Source organism: Salvia hispanica, chromosome 3, assembly GCF_029641045.1.
Source record: "Salvia hispanica isolate PSC_SH4W2 chromosome 3, Shi_PSC_v1, whole genome shotgun sequence".
NCBI lineage: Eukaryota > Viridiplantae > Streptophyta > Magnoliopsida > Lamiales > Lamiaceae > Salvia > Salvia hispanica.
In genome coordinates, this window is record NC_142694.1 from 4,401,967 (window position 1) to 4,424,427 (window position 22,461).

The following is a 22,461-nucleotide window of genomic DNA, read 5'->3' on the forward strand; positions in this document are numbered from 1 at the left end:
TTTTCGTGAACAGAGATAATAATCAGAGGAGTTACCTTATCTTGCAATCTGTAGGATGTTGCACTCCAAGTAGCAGGAACAAAACAATGAGCATAGCAAGAGCTTAAAAAGAGCCCTCTTGATGGAATATCTGGAATTTCATTTATTGCATCTAAAAGTGCACCCTCATTATCAGTCATAATCATATTTCATTTAAATTTTGTATCATTATGTAATATTACTACAAGGAGGATGAGATGGATCAAGTGAATTATTGGTGCATCTAGTGTTCCATCCATCAAGCTCATGAGGATTTGGTGTGACATCCCTAACCCGAAACCTGCATTATTTTGCATATTAATATATTTTTATTTATATTGGCATATTTATATTGTTAGTTGTATAATCTTTATTATTATTAGATAGCAACTGAGAATTATAGAAGAGTTACTTAATAAATTACGAGATATCTTCTTATATAATTGAAATGTACAACATACATATACGTAAGATTAGTATTTATTAAGTATATAAATATAGGTATGTACTCCATTAGACTTTATAATTATGAGAATATATAGTAATTAGTGAATGTGTGACTACGGGAGTAGTATGTGTATATATATATATATATATATATATAGGGATGTGATCAGGTCCATAAGTGAAATTCTGTCAAAAATCAAAGCAAATCTCAACCATTGGATCATGTAATGTAACCGTTAGATTAATGCCACGTGTCACCTAATAATGTAGATCGTGTAGTCTAATAATGTAGCTCGGCTAATAATGTAACACGCTGTAGTCTAATAATGTAGATTGTGCAATCTAATAATGTAGCCTAGTTAATAATGTAACGCTTTTAGTGTAATAATGTATCTCGGGTATTATGATCACAACCATCTAATCTGAGGATCCAAGAGCTGAGATTTGCTTTGATTTTTGACAGAATTTGCCTTATGGACCATAGTGTGCCCCTATATATATATATATCCTAAATGAAATAGTATAACTAAATATGGCACCCATATACTAGTAACAAGGGTTTAACTTATATTAACAATAAAATAAGGAATATGTTGTAGTTATAAGTTAAAAAAAAATCATGTATATACGTGGCCTTGCATGCATAAATGATAAATATACATATAGGAGTGCCACTTGTATTATTTAAGATACGTGGCTAATCTTCCATGCATAGAGTTAGAGAAATAAGAAACTACTGAGGGAAAGAAAAATAAAAAGGAAGGAGAGAAACATTATTCATACAGGAGAAATTTATAGAACGAAGGATGGAAATTAGGGATTCAAATAACTGCAATCAGGATCGAGGGTAATTTAAGAGACAAAATTGGGAGTTGATTTGATTATATGTCATAATCAGGTGTGTATAAATCACACTTTTAATTTTACATATTTTATGTGATTGATTGCTATGTGTTAAATTGGAGTGAATATTTGAATTATATGATGTAAGCTTGAAAAGGTTATGTGTCATTTGATATTGATGGTGAAATATGATATGGATATGTGATTTGTGCAATGGATATGTTTATCTGTAGTATTGGAATTAATTGGTGGAATATATGGTTATGCAATTGGTGCAATGGATATGTTTGATGTATCATATTGGAATCATTTGAATCAGAGGATATGTGACACTCTTGCTCTGGATCTGATATACAATGGCAAAAGACCTACGGGTCATATACAATGATAATAGACCTACGGGTCAATACAAAGAGCAAAGAGGGACCTTCGTGGAAAGGTCAAATCAAAGAGGGGCCTTCGTGGAAAGGTCAAAATATGCAAAGAGGGGCCTTCGTGGAAAGGTCAAATCAAAGAGGGACCTTCGTGGAAAGGTCAAATAAATATAAGGGACCTACGGGTCGTATACAGTGGAAATCCCGGGCAGATACCAGGCTTGATGTGTCACAGAATAATAAAAAGAATGGAGAGACATATGCATATGAATGTTAAATTGTTTATGATATTTATTACTTCCGCTGATATATGTTGGTAAATGAATGTATTTGATATTTGTATGTGGAATTAAAGGTAAGGTTTATATGCACTGAGTTGTGGCTCATATAAACCACTAATATTTTTCAGGAATAAGATATGAGTGAAGTATTTGGTTGAGATGAGCCGTAGGAATTGCACATGTTATCAGGGTCGGCGGCTGACGCATTTTGGCAACCTTCTCCTCCTTATCATTGTTGCATGTAGATAAATGTGTAGTATATAGAGTGGTGAGAGGGTCCCACTACGGTTTAGAATGATTTGAAATATGTACCAGATATAATATGTGGATTTTATATAGTTGACACGTGGATTATTTATTTTAAAATTTTAATTTCTTTATAGTAAGTGCATAAGTCATAGGAGTTGGGGTGTGACAGTTTAGGTGGTATCAGAGCGGGGATAGAATCCCGCTGGGACATAGTATTCATGTATATCATATGATACATTTTGGTTATAAGTTTTATTTGCATTTGTATTGTCATGAACATATGTCACTGAAGAGAGAAGGGTCAGCCGCCCTGCATTATCTATTAATTGTAGAAACATCTCATATACACGCTACATCATATTGGGATTTTTGGTATATGGACCAATGATGAGTCAAAGAGGTAGAAACATTAAACAGCACCGAAAAAATGGAATTGTGGACTTTATGAGACTACTGATCCGGCCGAGGTTGAGACATGGTTGAAAAGGTTAGAACATGTGTTCAATCAGATGAGTTGTATGTCAGATGAGCAATTTGATTACACGGTTTCTCTTCTTTGAAGCAATACTTACTCTTGTTGGGAAACAGTCCCACAAGCTATGATACAACCTCTGGTATTCTGGTATTCAGTTCAGACGATTTTTCTAGAGAACTCAATGCTAAATATATGCAAAGAAGTATATTGTGATAAGAAGCAGAGAAGGTTTTGTCTTTAATCAAGGAACTATGTTTGTTGGTTATGAGCTGGAATTATTTCAATATGCACGGATTTCTAGAGAACGTGTTGCGAGTTAATTCAATTGAGCTTCCGACGGATATTGATTCTTTTGTTCATACACAAGTTTTGATATTATTATGGATATAGTTTGATTTTCACTTCATCGAATCAAGGTAGCTTGTCAAGTAAAAGAAATGGTAATACAGTCATCGAGACGGGATCGAGTGATATTTTACAGTAATCAATACATTGTTCCAGGTTTTCTTATATTATCTAGATCGGCTTTTTGATTTATTGGAAGTGCAGATTTATCTGGATTTTCACCTTATCAGGAGACATATTTCTCTATTGAGCACTGCATTTATTTTTATTTCTACTTATCAACCATCTTCATTAGAGTTTCAAGAATTTAAGAAACAGTTACAAGAGTTGTCAAACAAGAGATATGTATGACTCAATGATTTACTTTGGAGAGCACCAATATTATTTTTGAAGAAGAAAGATGATACACTGCGGCATTATATACACAATTGGAAGTTGAATCGAGTGACAGTGAAGAATAATTATCTATTACTGAGAATAGAAGACTTATTTGATCAATTTCAAGGTATGCAACTGTTTTTGAGTACTGATTTTCGATCAAGATATCATCAGTTGAAGATAGCTAAAGAGAATATTGTAGAGACACTGTTTTGAACTCAGTATGACCATTATGAGTTTTGATTATGCCTTTCAAATAAACTATTGCACCTACAATTATTTATGGTATTGATGAACAAATTCTCCCAACTATTCCTGGATCCGTTAGTGATTATTTCTATTGACTTACTATTATATTCATGAAGTACAGATGAGCATGTTAATCACTTGCGGTCAGTATTACAAGTTTTGCGAGATAAACAGATTATTGCAAGGTTAAGTAAGAGTGAGTCTAGCTAGATCATATGGTATTGTTGGGACAAGTGGTGTCAGGTCTTGGAATAGAAGTGGATCGACAAAAGATTGAACTGGTTTTCAACTGGAAATATTTCTTTATTATTATTCAATTGATAATGAAGTTAGTATGACAGAATTCTTCTTTTATATGAAGTGAAGCATATCAAAAGAGTTTTAATGAGTGGAAGTATCGTTTGAATATGTCAACTATTTTGATCTCTGCAGGTACAAGATATTATGTTATTTATAGTGATGCGCTGAAACATGGATTTGGTTATCTTTTGACTTAACGAAAAGTTTATTGCTTATGTGTCGTAACAATCGCAAGTACAGGAAGTTTCTTATTCTGTTCAAAACCTGTTATTAGCGACATTATTTTGTTTTGAAGATTTGGCATCATTATCTGCAGGAACGCTTATATGGTATTCTAGTATCTTATATATTGACAGAGATCCGGGATTTACTATCTCAGTCTTGAGAAAGTCTTTTGTGAGTTTCACCTCAGAAAGGTAAGTTGAATCCTCATTATATTGAACCGTGAGATATTGTTGAAAGAGTTGGACCATTGGCGTATAGGTTAACATTATCTCCAGAGTTGGCACAGATTCATAATATTTTCTAAGTCAGTAGGATTCGGTTTTATCGATCTGATCCTTCACATGTCCTGAAACAATTGCGAAGAAAAGATATTCCAATGGTAAAAGTTATTTGGCAAAATCATGTAGTCGAAGAGGTGACATGGGAAACAGAAGAAAAGATGAGAAAGAACTATCCACATCTATTTACGGGTTAACAATTTCTTTGAGTACGTTAACATAGAGAGGAATGAATTTTGCGGACAAAATTCTTAAAGAGGGGAAGAATTGTGACATCCCTAACCCGAAACCTGCATTATTTTGCATATTAATATATTTTTATTTATATTGGCATTGCATTATTTTGCATATTAATATATTTTTATTTATATTGGCATATTTATATTGTTAGTTGTATAATCTTTATTATTATTAGATAGCAACTGAGAATTATAGAAGAGTTACTTAATAAATTACGAGATATCTTCTTATATAATTGAAATGTACAACATACATGTACGTAAGATTAGTATTTATTAAGTATATAAATATAGGTATGTACTTCATTAGACTTTATAATTATGAGAATATATAGTAATTAGTGAATGTGTGACTACGGGAGTAGTATATATATATATATATATATATATATATATATATATATATATATATATATATATATATATGTATCCTAAATGAAATAGTATCACTAAATATGGCACCCATATACTAGTAACAAGGGTTTAACTTATATTAACAATAAAATAAGGAATATGTTGTAGTTATAAGTTAAAAAAAAATCATGTATATACGTGGCCTTGCATGCATAAATATACATATAGGAGTGCCACTTGTATTATTTAAGATACGTGGCTAATCTTCCAGAGTTAGAGAAATAAGAAACTACTGAGGGAAAGAAAAATAAAAAGAAAGGAGAGAAACATTATTCATACAGGAGAAATTTATAGAACGAAGGATGGAAATTAGGGATTCAAATAACTGCAATCAGGATCGAGGGTAATTTAAGAGACAAAATTGGGAGTTGATTTGATTATATGTCATAATCAGGTGTGTATAAATCACACTTTTAATTTTACATATTTTATGTGATTGATTGCTATGTGTTAAATTGGAGTGAATATTTGAATTATATGATGTAAGCTTGAAAAGGTTATGTGTCATTTGATATTGATGGTGAAATATGATATGGATATGTGATTTGTGCAATGGATATGTTTATCTGTAGTATTGGAATTAATTGGTGGAATATATGGTTATGTAATTGGTGCAATGGATATGTTTGATGTATCATATTGGAATCATTTGAATCAGAGGATATGTGACACTCTTGCTCTGGATCTGATATACAATGGCAAAAGACCTACGGGTCATATACAATGATAATAGACCTACGGGTCAATACAAAGAGCAAAGAGGGACCTTCGTGGAAAGGTCAAATCAAAGAGGGGCCTTCGTGGAAAGGTCAAAATATGCAAAGAGGGGTCTTCGTGGAAAGGTCAAATCAAAGAGGGACCTTCGTGGAAAGGTCAAATAAATATAAGGGACCTACGGGTCGTATACAGTGGAAATCCCGGGCAGATACCAGGCTTGATGTGTCACAGAATAATAAAAAGAATGGAGAGACATATGCATATGAATGTTAAATTGTTTATGATATTTATTACTTCCGCTGATATATGTTGGTAAATGAATGTATTTGATATTTGTATGTGGAATTAAAGGTAAGGTTTATATGCACTGAGTTGTGGCTCATATAAACCACTAATATTTTTCAGGAATAAGATATGAGTGAAGTATTTGGTTGAGATGAGTCGTAGGAATTGCACATGTTATCAGGGTCGGTGAGAGGGTCCCACTACGGTTTAGAATGATTTGAAATATGTACCTGATATAATATGTGGATTTTATATAGTTGACACGTGGATTATTTATTTTAAAATTTTAATTTATTTATAGTAAGTGCATAAGTCATAGGAGTTGGGGTGTGACATTTGGTCTCAAATGTTGCGGCTGATGTAATTTATGTGATAAAAAATAAAATTGTTAAACCCAAATATTTCTTTAATTCTTCTCAAATTTGTTCTATTATACTAAGATTTACCTGAAATGTATCAAAAATGGGGTTCAATAAGAAGAGTGGTGTCTAAACATCTCCAACCACATATTCAGGAAATAGGCACGGCAAAACGTTATCCAACAAATAAATAAATCGTCTTTAACTCTCAATATAAACAATACTCCACCAATGTTCCCTAAAATAGAGATTTTAGAATGACACGAATTTTAATATGAAATCAGGAAAATACATATAGGACTAGAGATAGACAAAAAGTGAATAGTGAGACCTATATATATCCTCAGTAGTGTAATGATACTATAGTTTAAAAGACTCCAAAATTGATAACGTGAGAATATTTCTTAGGGATGGAGACTTATATACTGATACACATTACAAGGTTGCCCGTGATCTATCACAATGTGAAATTTGGCTTTTACGGGAGCAAATCCGTGGCCTTCTTTGAAAGAGTATTGTTCATTCAGTCCAAGTGGGCTAACTATCCTATGATGTTTTTTCGAAGCCTTAATTCGAATGCTAATTTGTTTTCGTTACATCAATACATGTCACCTATTCCACCACCTACTTCTTTGGTATGTGTGTCATAACTTTCTTATAACTATTTGATTGCATGTAATATATTATTTAAAAAATTGGTGACATTTAGTTTTATGCCAATGAGTTATTTCGTCAGGTAGTGTGCGCCTCATTTTTTCATTTTGGTCGATTCATCATTATACTTTCATTTACTATAGTATCATGGTGAGTACATTTTATGTTCTACTGCTACTTCAATCTACTTATATTTCATTATAAAATTATAAAATCGGGATTGGATACCCAAAAATTTTCAGGTCAAGTACCCACAGGAAAAAGACGAGAATATCGAATTGGAGAAGCCGTTGAGAAGTGCGACGATGAAGGACAACAAGACGGTGATAATCACAAATCTAAACGCGGCATGGACGGAACCAAATTCCGTCTTCGATCTATTTTTAGAGAGCTTCAAGATCTGAAATGGAACGGCGCACCTCTTGGATCACTTAGTGGTCTACGAGTTCGACAAGACGACATACGAGCGTTGCAAGGCGACGGCGCACCTCCACTGCTACGCTGTTACGACGAAGGGCGTGAACTTCCCCGGCAAGACATATTTCATGAGCGGGGATTATCTGAAGATAACGTGGCGAAAGATTGAGCTTATGCGCACTGTTCTTGAATTGGGATTCGACTTCATTTATACGGTACAAATAGTTACATCAATTATGTAATTTTACCAAATTCTGAAAAATTGCAATTACAACGCAATTTTGGAGTTGAATTTATATTGATCTTTTTTCACTTCACATTTAGGATGCAGATGTGATGTGGTTTAGGCATCCATTCAAATAATTCTACGAGGATGGGGATTTCGAGATGGATTGCGACCACTACAGCGCCAACTACAAAGACGTGAGCAACACCGGGAATACAGGGTTCACGTATGTGAAATCCAACAACATGACCATCGAGTTATACAAGTATTGGTACAATGCGCGGGAATATTTCCCAGGCAAACACGACCAAGACGTGTTGAACATGATAAAGGAAAACTCGTTCATCCACCAAATCGGGTTAGAGTTCCGTTTCTTGGATACAGCCTACTTCGAGGGATTCTGTGAACCCAGCAAGGATCTGGATGAGGTTATCACCATGCATGCCAATTGCTGCATAGGCATTCAAAACAAGATGCATGATCTTACCATGATCATCCATGATTGGAAAAGGTATATGGATTTGCCACCTTCAGATAGGAATTCCACTACTAAATCTTGGATCGTTCCCAGAATTTGTCACTAAACAAAATTGTTTAATTGCTTTATACTCTCTGTATTCGACCAAAATTTTGTAATCAATATTGACAAGTTTACATGAAGTTACCAATAAGGCTATTTGACTATGAAAGTCATTTATCACAACTTCATACATAATACTTGAGCAATAAATTTTCGTTTACAAACGAACTTTGCATACTTTTTTTATTATGTTCTGGATTTGAACAGTGCAACATCCCACTCTGTTTCAAGGATTTAACAAAACGACACTGGTTAACTCCTGGAAACATACAATGCAATATAGTTTCTATCTTAAGTCGTCTTCACTTGACCGGCTCACTGATGCAAAATTTCTGCCAACAGAACTCTTGTATTTGTTTGCGAGCGAGTGATGAATCTCAAACAAACGCATACACACATATACAAGTCATACTGATTCAGGGCTAAGATTCAAGTCGATATAAATGCATAACATTCAGGGGACATGTAGTCTTGTATAGCAAGATTGAGAGAATATGTAAATGAAGATATGAACAGACAATCCACGAGTGCATTTCATTATTTAGGTGATGAACACTTGCTGCTTAAGCTGATCATGTGCAGGGAAGAATATTAAGTGAGCAATATGCTTTTAAATCCACATATATGTAATCACTTGCAAGTTCACAGTATTATATGAAAAAATTGGAGTAATTGAGTTCAGTAATAGCCTCTTCAGTTTGTGCTTGAAACCTTAACTCCAATCAGCAGTATGCCTCTTTCAATCAATTAAATAATCAATTGTCAGATCTAAACAGGAGCTAGCTACTGTGAATCTGTGAAGCAAGCAACAATAAAAAAAAAGAATTCCATAATTGACTAATGAGAACTTCAAATCCCTAATTGAGTGATGTTCATATCCCCCAATCTCACTCCCCATTAATAATATCATATTCATATCGCTTAGCTCTAGCGAAATAAACAATAAATCAAAAAGCATAACCTTGCCAACAAAAGAAAGAGATCGATTTGATTAAAGAAATTAATCTACCTTGGGATAGAGAAAGGGATTGCGACGAATTCCTCAATTCGGCAACAGAAGTTTTTCCTTTGTACCCATGGTCTTATCAATACTAAGTTGGCAATATGATTTGGTGTTATGGAATTAGGGTTATCAATAAGAGCATCCACATTAGGGTTGTCAGATCGTGCGGGTTGGGTCGTTATCGTGTCAACCTATTATCGAACCAACCCAATAAGGTCAAACCCAACCTAAAATCATCGGATTCTTATCGTGTCCCAATCCAACGGATTCGTGTCGTATTCATCCGTGTTATCGTGTACCCAAGGAAAAAGCCAACCCTCTGTTAATGTTAGTAAGTTAGCTTAACACGACACGATAACGACTAAAACATGATGTTCTTATACGATTTAAACATGATATTACATGATAAAATAAAAAATTATCAAATTAAAATATTCATTTTCTTAATCAAAATAATAAAATTGAAGTATATGTTAGGTTTGGTATACTAAAAAACATGTTTCGAGCAGTGTCGCGCGAATAGAATCTTGTTTGTATACGTAAAACTCTACAATCCATTTTTAACCCGATTCAGTATTATTCGAGCAGTTCCGTACGAATAGAATCACTATTATTATTACATTGTGTTTGCTTGTGCATTTATAAGATGTTTTATAAACATTTAAATGTATAAAAAGCAAACAAAGTCTAAATCTTTTGCTTAGTAGACCGGTTGTGGGCGTCGTCCACTTTAAGGTAATACGGTCAGATCTATGCAATGCTTTGCAAAAGAGAAAGAGGAATTTCACAACCTAGATAGGCTTTGGCTACCTATCGTGAAATGTTGCAATGTCAGTCCGCATATTTCTAAGCCTTACTGAAATAAGATGACATTGGTGTGGTATAGCACTGAACGGATCTAACAGCAAGACGTGTCTTTATGCTATCTACTGAAAGACTGGGTCTTGATAAAATACTATTTCTTAATCTACATATGTTAGCATTGAGCATACGGTATTGATTATGCACTACTTTGACTTATCAAATGGTGAGGGTTTTTCGCAACCCAATAATCCTGATATATTGGGTAGTGGTGATTAATATCTAGCGGTGCTAGGATTGCTATTATGTTGAATCGTGCACGAGGTGAGTCTCGTTTGATAATGTCCTCAAGAGGAGCTCAAACAAGGTTTTATTATTCGGAAAACTGGCCAGTTGGAGTTTTATTACTCTATGAATAATAAATAAGTGTTTCTTGCTAAGTCCACTCTTGGAATTAATAAGATATTAATTAATTAAGTCCATAGCAGACATTAATTAATTAATGGACATTTATATCTTAAGCGCGGGAAATAAATAATAGACAAAGTGGAAACCCGGATTACTTGTAATTTCGGATTTGGATGGGGAGAGTTCAACATTACTTCTATAGTGGCTGCTCGTAATATTCCAATATTAAATTATGGATTCAATTTAATTAGTAAAAAGCTAATTGGGGGAGCCCGTATCCAAAACCTTCCATAGATCCCTGTCTGGGCCTAAAAGGAACTTAATATAAATAGGAGAATAAAGAGACAGAAATCATAATTTTTATTACTCATATTTTTCGTCTCCCTCTACCTAGAGGAGTTCGAATTTCTCTCCTAATTGGAGAAGGATTTCTTCTGTCTTCTTTATTCGAGTCCTGGTATTTTGATAAGATCATCCCACCCTGATATCGAGATACAGTTCGGGAACCAGAGAGAAGATCCGTGGTCTAGTATCGAAGATCATCACGTGGAGAAGGCGCGAGCAATCGACGATTCTTTGGAGAATCAAATCGATAACCCTAAATCGTAGAATTCATGTTTTAGGATTTACTTTCTTAGAGCATGAATTATTTGCGTTCTAGCATGCAATTATCTATTTAACATGTGAATTGATTAATCGCATAATCGGTCAAATAGATCCATGTCTGATTTATTTGTTTTGTACAAGTCTTCCGCTGTGCAAGGGGCTCCTAACCCCATCAGTATAGTAATATTATATCTATATAATAAAATTAAATAATTAAAAAAAATAATTTTTAATAAAATCTAAGCATAATATTTTCTTAAAATTCATAAAAAATTAAAGTATAGTATTTTTTAATTAATGAAAATTAAAGTATAATAGTATTTTTTTAATTAATTAAAATTAAAGCATAATATTTTTTAATCAACAAAAATAAATAAAATTAAAATTTAATAATTTTTAATTAATAAAAATAATTATTTTTTTCTTAACGTGTAACCCAAACCCGGCCCAACCCGTTATCTTCGGGTTTTTATTGGGTCGACCCTATAAGGACCCAAATCATATACGTGTGTGTTCGTGTCGTGTTAATTTCGTGCGGGTTCATGTCGTGTTATCGTGTCGTAACAAAAATTATCAGCCCTAAGTCCATGCTCTTGCCAAAAAGCATGAATGTGGACTCGGACCCACTTTTATTCATTTATTTATGTTAGATTATGTTTTGTAGTGCCGAATTCCAGAGTATGTGGTTAGAGATGCTCATACACCACTATTCTTATTGAACCCCATTTTTGATAGAACAAATATGTGAAGAATTAAAGAAATACTATTTGGGTTAAACAATTTTACTTTTTGTCACAAAATTATCAGCTACTACAATATTTGAGATCAAATCTCCTGAGCTTTATGGGATGGAACACTACTTGTACCAATAATTCAACTTTAAAATGTAAATCGTCCATAAAAATTACTATGAATTTTTATATATTTCTCACGGGTCTAATTTATTGTGTCTAAGGCATATGAAAAATAATCTCTTCGCGAATAGGAATCCCGTTTTTCCATTTTAGTCCGTCCGCGAATAGAAGTCCCGGTTCACTTATGTCATAAATGGTAATAGGGTCTCATCTTCCACTAACTCATTACACTCACATTTCATTTAAAACTAACATAAACAAGTGGGACCTCTATTCCACTAACTTTTTTCCATCCACTTTTCTTAACATTTCTTAAAACCCGTGCCGCCTATGAATGAGACTCCTAATGGCGGGCAGAGGGAGTAATACTTTTGGACGAGATCGCCCAATATCAACTCACTTAGCAAAGAATTTGACCTAAATTTTTCCTTTTCCATAATAATTATTATTATTTAAAATCTGGCATATCTATACAATATATAAAATGGGAGTTTTGGAAAAATTTACAAGATTGCCATTTAATTTAAAAAATTATATTAAATTAAAAATATATAATTAAAGGCTTTAAAAGTGTGATTAAGTGGAGTGAGTGGGAGGTTATCTAGATATTTAGTTTAATACTCCCACTCCCAAAGCCTTTCTTCTTCCATAGAAATATAACGGTAAGTGAGTCTTTAAAATCAGATAGCTAAAAAAACTCCAATCGACTTCATGGCTTTTCACTCTGTGCATTCAATTGAGAAATTTATGATTATAATACCATTATACTAATGCTATTGAAATATTAAACTTTGATAGTAATTTTTTTGTCAGTTTTATTGAGAAAATTGAATTCCCATAGCACTTTCTTCTTCCACACATTCATGCCATTCGAAGGCGGGTCGCCTTCGTACTTGCCTGGTGAGAGACCGGTTTGGTGAGTGTGCTACTGTGAGTTTCTTGTGCAGAATAATGTGTTATATGCCTTCTAAATTTGAGGCTAATGTTTTGAATGCTGGACAAACTTAGATAACTGTTTTGGTAATTTGTACATGTAATGTTATTTTTATTATAAATAGAGGTTACAAACACATATTCATACATATTTGTTTCGCTAATTGATGGTCTTTTGTTATTCATGATTTACTTTGTACATGTAATGTTATTTTTATGGTGGTTAGTTTCATTTTTTTTTTCAGGGAGTCATATATTTTTGGGGTTTGAATGTAGCCAATTTATTTAATATATTTTCGCATCATGTATAAATAAAATAAATGACCAAGCGCAGTGGCAAAATTCTAGAAAGGAGACGTCGCAGGGAAGAAGACGTTGTGATATGGAGGCACAATTTTATACATTAGGTTTAATTTGTTAGGGCTTCATTCAGTTATATAGGAGTATTTCAATACATGAGTTTCATCAACTGATTACCAAAGTTGTTAATGGAATATATTATTTACATAAGTATATTATTGCTCTTGATTTATATACTTTATTAATTAGTTACGTTATTATGGGATTTCTTAAATTTTTTATATTTAAGTTATACACTGTATTAATTTAATCTTAATAAACTAATTAATGTCTTAAATAAGAAGATATGTGTTTTTCGAAAATTTATGAATTTAAATAAATATATTTTGATGTATAATAGAATAAACAAATAAAATGAGAAATAAAAAAGAAAGAAATTTGATATTCTTTTAATTAAAATAATAGTTAAAGTAATAGGAACACTCATGTGGATTAGAAGATTGCATAACACAAAGTATAAGTTGCCCAATTGATATATAGTAATTTATATAAAATATATATTTAAAACTGAATAAGTAAAGAAAGTAGGTGAATATACATTTTGGTTTGATGATCTGGTGTAATTCATTCATACAAAATTATCAGTTCATAAATTTTTTCACCAATAATTCATTGTATTATACATATTGATTATATATAATTTTTATATAATGATATGATTCCTAATTTTTTTAATTGATTTCGATTAAAAATATTTTAGTCTGTGCATCGCACATGTGTAATACTAGTTATTTAAAAGATAAGCAGACCTAAATGCTTGATCTACTCGATAAACATATGAAGAAACATTTATTTTTTATAAAAGAAGTTTTGTCAAGCCACAATTGAGCGAACGTGGGTTTTATTTTAAAAAGGCCCAAGAAAACTAAAATAGTTCATAACGCTCGATCTCATTGTTACACTTGTCCTAGAGAAATTCTGAAATTACTGGCATTGGATAAATCCGAAATAAGTCAAAGCCGGAACTAATTAATTGTCCCAACAAATGTACTGCCTCCGTCCACCAAAATTTGTCTCATTTCACTTTTACTATTTTTGGTAGTGGACCTCATATTCCACTAACTCATTCTTACTCACATTTTATTATAAAACTAATAAATAAAAGTAGGATCCATAATCCACTAACTTTTTCAACTCACTTTCCATTACATTTCTTAAAATCCGTGCTGAGTCAAAGTGGGACAAATTTTGGTGGATGGAGGTAGTATATTTTATTCTGCCTAACATTCTCCTCCCTTTTTAATTTAATTCAAGTAGTAAAAGAATAAAATCCCAAGTCTTTATCTCTCATTTTCAAATTGGGGCCTAATCGCAGCTCTCGCCCCCAAATAGTGTTATTTTCTCTGAAATTAGGTAGTTCTGGAATTGCACTTTCAGCTTCTTCTTCTTCTTCTTCCTCACACTCTCTGCCATCATTCGCTAACACGTTGTCTCAAATTGTCTCCTTCCCCTCTGCAAAATATACACAACATCTCTTTGCCGCCTCCTTTCTTCAGCTCCAGCGTTTATTCTAGCTGTTTCAGATCTCTAGTTAATTTGCATGTTTTCTCTGTTTTTTATTTGGATTTCTGCTTCCTATAAACAGAATCTTCACTTTTACATACTGAATGCCTAAAATAAGTAGTACTCCTACTACTATTTTCTAATTTAAAATTTGCTAACTTAAAAATCAAACGAATTAAATATTCATCTATTTCTCTTTATTTATTGTTTCTTTGCAAGCAGATGTAATATGTGAATGTGACTAACAAGTTATTTTACCTGCTTGCAGCTGCAGCTGGGTGTTTTGAAGGTAAGCAATTCTCATAATTTTCTATCTTCGTCTGCTTATTTTTCTTCTATTCATGTTTCGTTGCAAAAATGGGTTACAAATTTTGATTTCTAAAATTTAACTTCACTTTATTATAAACTTCATCCTTCACTAGAATTTGTTTTTCTTATCTCAAGTTCTGAATAATAAATTGAAACAATGATAGATCAGAATTGTACTACTACATCACATGCGTAATGATAGTACATCCCATCCCAATATTATAAATTTTGTCTATTTTTTCTTACTTTAGCTAGTGTATTTGTGGTAGTCACTGCATCATTGACTTTAGTAGTAGTTCGTTTCAGATCTGAAATTAAGATAATCTTCATTTAGAAAAAAAATTACTTTATTCGGAAAAAAATCATAAATTGTTAGTGCATGTTTGGTATACCTAATAAGTCCGAAATAGCAAAATTAGGTCTTAACATCAATTTGGTACCAATCCTTTGTTAGGAAAATTAATTTGTGGCCTGTGTTTTATAATCTGCCCGACCAAATTTAGTCCTTTTTTCTCTGCTCGCCTTTCATCGGTCAATCAAGAATGGCGGTAGTGGAGGTCCTCCATGGCCACCAACTCTTTTCTCTTCTATGGTGTGATGTGATAGTCACTGTGCAATTTTTTTGTTGATGTTTTTATTATTCAGATTATTTTTCAATTGTGTTTTTTAAGATTTCTTCTATAGCTACTTATTGTTTTTGTAGTTTTTTTTTTAATTCGGATTTTTTTTATTGTGTTTTTGTATATATGGCTTTAACAACAATTCATTGTTTTTATACATAAATACTTAACTTGTATTTAAAAATGTCATTTATACATAAATATTTGAATATATTTCAGTATTATATGTTATTTTGGGTGTAATCCACGATGATGTTCATATTTTGGATGTTGATTTTTTTTACACAGAAAATGACAGTGAGAAATGAGATACATGTGCAAACCACGTCTTGTGTGACTATATCTTGGTCTAGCGCTACTTGCTTCAATAATAGCCCAAGTCAATGGCCAGATGGTGTCTCTCACGATAATTGATCAAGCACAAGAAAAGCTTGCACGTACGTATATAAAATAAATCAATATAAATTTTATTTATTTATTAAATTAAAAATAGGTTGCTAGTTAATTAAATTTTACATTTTCAATCGAAGTTTGTATAGATGGGACTTCAGGAGGTTAACATTTTGATCTAGGATTTGGCGATGGAGCTAATAATTGGATGATCATGTTAATGGTTTGACTTGTATTACTTTGACTAATTATTTTTTAAAACAAAAGTTTCCTATTTTTGAACTAACTGATGTTTTATTATTTTGTTAGGGTGGAGGATGATGTAGTCGTAATTTGTGGTGTTATAGAATTGGGAAATTTCTTGATAGTGCAACTAATATCCTACTTCAATATTTTGAAGGAATTTTATCTTCGGATCAATCAATTAATCCAGGTAACATACTATTTCAAATATGCGACTTTATTGAGATTTATCATTATTTTAGGTTGAAAATAGTTAATTGTAGGAAATCATGATGTTTGATCAAATTTTGTTTTAACCCGCAATTTTGTTCTCATATATCTTGTGATAATTTTTTTTTGTGAAAATGTATCTGGTATTGAAATGATAGTAAAAAATCGTATTGGTCATCACCGCTGATTATTCATAATTAAAGTACGTCGTTTGATTGAAAATATGGACAATATAATTGAGAACAAATCTAAATTTCTTGATTTTTATAGCCGATTTTCAAAATTGAGTAACAAATCAGAATATGATAAAATTTTATTATTATTTTAGCAATTTATAAGCAAATTTAAATCTCAGACTCTTATAATTGGAATAGAGTTTTCATCCGATATTATGATGGTGGGTCATTCATGGGAGATGCTCAAAGAGATGATAATGTAAGTCATACTATAATATCATTGCATTATTATTTAATTGCCTATTTGAAATCCCGACTCTATAATAACATATGTTTCCTAATAGATCTAATTTATATTGACTGGGACACATCGTTGAATTTAGGGGATTAAGAGTTTTTACTGCGGTAATGGATGAGCTGTTGAACGTAAAAGGAATGAAAAATGCAGAAAATGTATGATTATTTACTTATGAGTTTTTAATCACTATAAATTTATAATCCATATTTATAATTTTGACAAAATCGTAGAAGTAATATACTAATAAATATTTTATCTTATCTAAATGTTGATTAAATTCACATGCTATTCTTGTCAGTGGTTCGGCTGGTGCACTAGCTACAATATTACATTGTGATCGGTATTAAACACTTTTACCTGATGTTAAGAGAGTAAAATGTTTGTGGGATTCTGGTTTCTTCATTCGAGCGTGAGATTCTCAATCTAAATTTATTTGAGTAAATTGTTGAAAAATTAATAAAATTTGGATTTGTACGCAGGACAAATTTTTAGTGCGATTGAATATGATATGACAACTAATAAATCATACACACTATTGGTAAACTAAATGACATCTTCAATCAATACAAAAAACGTGAAGATGTCTTTTAGTTCACCAGCAGTGAGTGTGATTTATTAGTTTCCATATCTTATTTAATTGCACTAAAAAAATTTGTCTTGTGAACAAATCCATATTTAATGATTTTTCAACAATTTGCGCAGATAAATTTATATTGAAAGATCTCACGCTCGAATGAAGAAACCAGAATCCGACAAGCATTTCACTCTCTCAGCATCAGGTACAAGTACTCGGTACCGATCACAATGTAATATAGCAGCTAGTGCACCGCCCGAACCACCCGCAAGAATAGCGTGTAAATTTAATCAACATTTAGGTAAAACAAATCTTTATTAGCATATTACTTTTATGATTTTGTCAAAATTATAAATAGGGATTATAAATTTATATTGATTAAAGACTCAAGAGTAAATAATCATACATTTTCTGCATTTTTCATTTCTTTTACGTTCAACAGCTCATCCATTACTGTAATAAAAACTCTTAATCTCCTAAGTTCCATGATGTGTCCTTGTCAATATAAATTAGATTTTTTAGGAAACATGTGTATTATAGAGTCAGGATTTCAATAATTAATTAAATAATAATGTAATGATTTTATGGATGACTAACATTATCATCTCTTTGAGCATCTCCCATGAATGACCCACCATCACAATATCGGATGAAAACTCTATTCCAATTATAAAATTCTGAGATTTATATTTGTTGTTAAATTGTTAAAATAATCATAAAATTTTGTAATATTCTGATTTGTTGTGCAATTTTGAACAGCTATAAAAATCAAGAAGTTTGGATTTGTTCTCAATTATATTATTCATATTTTCAATCAAACGACGTGGTTTCATTATGAATATCAACGGTGGTGTCCAATATGATATTTTTGACTATCATATCAATAATATCATATACATTTTTCAAAAAAAAAAAAAACTATCACGAGATATATGATAACAAAATTGCGGGTTATAACAAAATTTGATCAAACATCATGATTTTTCGACAATTAACTCTATAGTTTCAACCTTAAACAATGATAAATCACAAATTTGAAACAGTATGTTACTTGGATTAATTGATTGATCAGAAGATAAAATTCCTTCAAAATTTTGAGGTGGAATATTAGTTATACTACCAAGATATTGCCATGTTCTATAATGGCAAGTATTAAGACCACACCATCCTCCACCCTAACAAAATAATAAAACATCAGTTAGTTAATTCAAAAATAGGAAACTTTTATTTAAAAAAATAATTCATCAAAGTAATATAAGTCAAACCATTTAACATGATCATCCAATTATTAGGTCTATTGCCAAATCCTGGATCAAAATGGTAACCTCCTGGAGTCCCATCTATACAAACTACGATGGGAAATGTAATTTAATTAATTTGCAACTTATTTTTAAATAAATAAAGTTTAGATTGGTTTATTTTAAATATATACGTGCTAGCTTTTCTTATGCTTTATCAATTATCGTCAGAGGCACCATCTGGCCATTGACTTTGGCTATTATTGAAGCAAGTAGCGCGAGAGCAGATATATTATCACGCGAGACGTAGTTAGTCCGTGTCTCTCATTTCTCACAGTCATTTTCTGTGTACAAAAAATCAACACCCAGGATATGAACATCATGGATTATACCAGTGTTTTAAAAACCGGTTCAGCCGCGAACCAGCACCGTGTCCGGTCTGGTTTGGCATCTTAAACCAGTCTGCAGTTGGACCGTTTTGAACCGGATAAACCGCCCGGTTCGGCTGGTCAATTATTGAGCTGATCAATTAAATGAAAGAAAAAGGGAGAATGTTTAGGTTGTGAATGAATTCTCCTTGGCAGAATAAAATACAAATAGAAAGTAATTTGTAGGAGTATAAATTTGTTGGGACAATTAATTAGTTCCGGTTTGACTTATCAGATTTCGGATTTATCTAATGCTGAGGTATTTCAGAATTTCTCTAAGAAAATGGAAATCCCTATTCCCTACTAATAAATGAGATCGAGCACTATCCTTCGACTTGATCGGCCAATGACCGTCGTGGTAACGTTCCCAATTTACATATGTTCAAATATCTATATGTTAAAGAATTTAGACTGACCAGTCTAATTTTACGTATGAACTATTTTAGTCGTCTTGATCCTTCTTAAAATAAAACCCTACGTTTACTCAACTGTTACTTGAAAAAACTTGTATGAAAAATAAATATTTTGTCATATGTTCACTAAGTATATCAAGTATCTTAGAACACTCCCAATGGCGACGGCGATAATCCGGCGATTTTTCGCCGGATATCGCCGACTTATCGCCGGCCATTGGGAGGAGGTCGGCGATTTTTCGGCGAATTTCCTACCGAATTTACGCCAAGCGGCGTTTTAACGCCGAAAAATCGCCGGATCATCGCCGGCCACTGTGGGGAGCTGTTCGGCGATAATCCGGCGATGATCAAAATTTTTTTTTTTTTTTTTTCCTTCAACGGTCATATTCTAAATTCCACCCCTATAAATATTTCATCCTCTTCCTCCATTCATCACCCACAAACTTCATTCACACAAATTTTCAATCTTTTTTCTCTCCATCTTTATTAAATGAGTTCTGATTCATCGTCTCGTGCTCAGTCCGACGAGGAAATATCACATTCTTCTTCCGAAGAAGAGGTACCTCCCGCTCCCACCGGATGGGATGTAGCGGGTTTCGCCAACAACCCAATCAACAACTATATCTCCCGCCGCATACAAAGCGAGATCGCTCGAATGCAGCAGCCACCCCCCCAACGGCCAATCCGCCGGCGGCGCCGATACATCCCTCGCGACCACACTGGTGCGCACGATCGGCTGTTCGCCGATTATTTCGCGGAGGAACCACGTTATCCGGCAGATGTATTTCGTCGCCGGTTCAGAATGCGCCGCTCCCTCTTCCTGCGCATTGTTAATGCGTTGTCCGCGCGTTAGCCCGAGTTCCGGCTCCAGCGAGACGCAGCAGGGAAGCCCGGACTATCGCCCCTACAGAAATGCACTGTTGCCATCCGGCAGTTGGCATACGGAGGGTCCGCCGACATGTTCGATGAGTATCTGCACTGCGGCGAGACGACTGGCAACGAGTGCCTGAAGAATTTCTGTCAGGGCGTGCGAGAGATATTTGGGGAGCACTACCTTCGCTCGCCGGACGCAGCTGACTGCCAGTTCCTACTGGATTGGCACTGGAGGACCCACGGCTTTCCGGGGATGCTCGGCAGCATCGACTGTATGCACTGGCAGTGGAAGAACTGCCCAACCGCGTGGCGAGGCCAGTTCACTACCGGCTACAAAGGTACGCATCCCACCATCATTCTTGAAGCCGTTGCCGACCAACGGCTTTGGATTTGGCATGCTTATTTTGGTATAGCCGGGTCGAACAACGACCTAAATGTTCTCAATTCCTCGCCCCTTTTCAACAAGCGGATCAACGGGTTAGGCCCCTCCATCGAATTCACGGCCAATGGCAATGTGCATAACATGGGGTACTACCTGGCTGACGGCATCTATCCGCAATGGCCCGTGTTTCTGAAGACGATCAGATGCCCACTCGGAGATAGAAGAAGGTATTTTGCCCGAGCGCAAGAGTCTGCGCGCAAGGATGTGGAGAGGGCATTTGGGGTGCTCCAATCGCGATTTGCACTGGTAAAGGGCCCGACGCGCTTTTTCTACCAGGGGGATATTGCCGATATCATGTATGCGTGCATCATCATGCATAACATGATCATCGAAGATGAACACGAAGGCGTCCTCGACGTCACCAACGACCCAAGTGTTGCATCATCGAGTCACGGTGTCTCAACCGAGTCCGCCCGCCAGGGTGTACCGCACAACGAACATGAACGGTTCCAGGCGTTCATGGACATACACCAGAAGGAGGCCCATCAAGCACTACAACACGATATCATCGAAGAATTGTGGGCAAATAGAAACCGCGCCCACCGCCCTTGATTTTTTTTTTCTTTGAATTTTTTTTTTGATTTTTTTTTCCATTCGTGTACTTTTTTTTTTTTTTTTTTTTCTTCGTTGTAATGTGTACCCGTGTTTAATACAACGAACTTTATTACTATTATTTGTTTTGTACTTATAAATTAAATAAGCTAGCTTTATTATATATTAAAATAAAACAATTAAATTAGTGATGATGTAAAAATGAAATGTTGAGTTAGGGAGAAATAAGGGAGAAATAAGGGAGAAACCATTGCAGAGGTTGGCTAAAAGTTGGCTAAAAACTGGGGATAAATTTTGGTGCTGATGTGGCGCTGATGTGGCAGGAGTTAGGAGAAATAAGGGAGAAATAAGGGAGACCATTGGGAGTGCTCTTAGCCCTTCATATCTTTTCAAAAAACATGTAAATTTTAATTATTATCAAAAAGGGCAAATTTAGGTCAAATTATTTGCTAAGTGAGTTGATATTTTTGATAAACTTTATTGGCAATCTCGACCTCATATTATTTTTCATATGCCTTAGACACAATAATTATCACATTTTATTTTTACCATAAATGGTAAGTAGATCTCACATTCCATTAAATCACTTCACTCACACTTTATTATAAAATCAATATAAAAAATGGATTTCATATTCCACTAACTTTTTCAACCAACTTTTCTTTACATTTTCTTAAAACCCATGTTCGGTCAAATAGTGACAATTAATCGAGGACGGAGGGAGTAAAATTCATAGTAATTTTTACTGACGATTTATGTTGCAAGACGATATGGAATTTGACCAAAAGTAATCATTTTTCTGTCAATTATTCAAATTTTAAAAAAAATAGAAAATAAATGGCCCATTTGTAATTGTAGCAGCAATGCAAAAGGA

At 33.6% G+C, this 22,461-nt stretch overlaps 2 long non-coding RNA genes and 2 pseudogenes across 3 annotated transcripts; 3 read left to right on the forward strand and 1 right to left on the reverse strand.

Annotated features, from left to right (window-relative positions):
- The first annotated feature begins 1,237 nt into the window (after nucleotides 1-1,237).
- LOC148929992 (uncharacterized) lies at nucleotides 1,238-2,341 on the forward strand. The gene is made up of 2 exons (XR_016136676.1): nucleotides 1,238-1,363; nucleotides 2,092-2,341. It is a non-coding gene; the product is annotated as an uncharacterized LOC148929992 (long non-coding RNA).
- A 4,740-nt stretch (nucleotides 2,342-7,081) lies between these two features.
- On the forward strand, nucleotides 7,082-8,414 carry LOC125216148 (uncharacterized protein At4g15970-like; annotated as a pseudogene). Its single transcript, XR_016137269.1, has 3 exons — nucleotides 7,082-7,111; nucleotides 7,373-7,762; nucleotides 7,872-8,414. The product of XR_016137269.1 is annotated as an uncharacterized protein At4g15970-like (transcript).
- A 6,264-nt stretch (nucleotides 8,415-14,678) lies between these two features.
- LOC125213162 (uncharacterized) lies at nucleotides 14,679-19,559 on the forward strand. The gene is made up of 5 exons (XR_016136675.1): nucleotides 14,679-15,110; nucleotides 16,039-16,187; nucleotides 16,281-16,363; nucleotides 16,450-16,573; nucleotides 18,934-19,559. It is a non-coding gene; the product is annotated as an uncharacterized LOC125213162 (long non-coding RNA).
- Nucleotides 17,748-18,916, reverse strand: LOC148929993 (pectin acetylesterase 11 pseudogene; annotated as a pseudogene).
- Nucleotides 19,560-22,461: the final 2,902 nt, after the last annotated feature.